Source organism: Microtus ochrogaster, chromosome 18 (genome assembly GCF_000317375.1).
Source record: "Microtus ochrogaster isolate Prairie Vole_2 chromosome 18, MicOch1.0, whole genome shotgun sequence".
NCBI classification, from domain to species: Eukaryota; Metazoa; Chordata; class Mammalia; order Rodentia; family Cricetidae; genus Microtus; species Microtus ochrogaster.
The window spans coordinates 4,434,784-4,435,453 of record NC_022020.1 but is presented as its reverse complement, the minus strand read 5'-3'; positions in this window follow the sequence as shown (position 1 = coordinate 4,435,453).

The window sequence follows — 670 nt, the reverse complement described above, 5'->3', positions numbered from 1 at the left end:
CGCACGCCGCCGTGCTCCGCCCCGCCACCGAGTCCCCGCCGGGCGAGAGCGGCTCCACATCCGGGTGCCGCCGCGTCCCGGGCCCGAGCGGAGCCTCGTGAGGGACTGCGCGGAGCTCCTCGGCCGGGACGAGGCGGGAGGGCTTGGGGCGATCGCGCGTTCCAGGAAAGAAAGAGGAGGAAACGGATCCCTAAGCGTCCCCGGGGCGCAGAGGGAGTGCGCATGCGCGCGACCGGGACCAGGGAGGCCGAACGCCCCGCTTCCCATTGGCTGCGTGGACGAAGGCCTGGAAGTGGGGTTGAGGGCAGTGTGGGGCGGCTGCGCAAAGTCTGCGCGTCTGCGCGGCGGCTGCGGCTCCGCTCAGGTGAGTGCTGGTGTTCTCAGGTGCACTGGGTGTGAATTGAGGATTGCATACTGTTTGGGGCTTCCTTTTTAAAGGGAGCAAGAGTAGGGCTCATGACAGCATAGATTAAAAGTGGTGAATAGTCCCTGTACAAAGCAGAGTCCGTGACTGTGGTGTGTTTTTAAGCTTTTGGAATGTTGTGCTTGCCTTCCTGCAGAGTCCACTCTTCATACGATTGCATTTATTATGAGATAATTTAAATTGGCTTTTGGAAGGGGTTATACGGATTGAACATAGGCTCTTTCTCATACTAAGCACGTACATGTT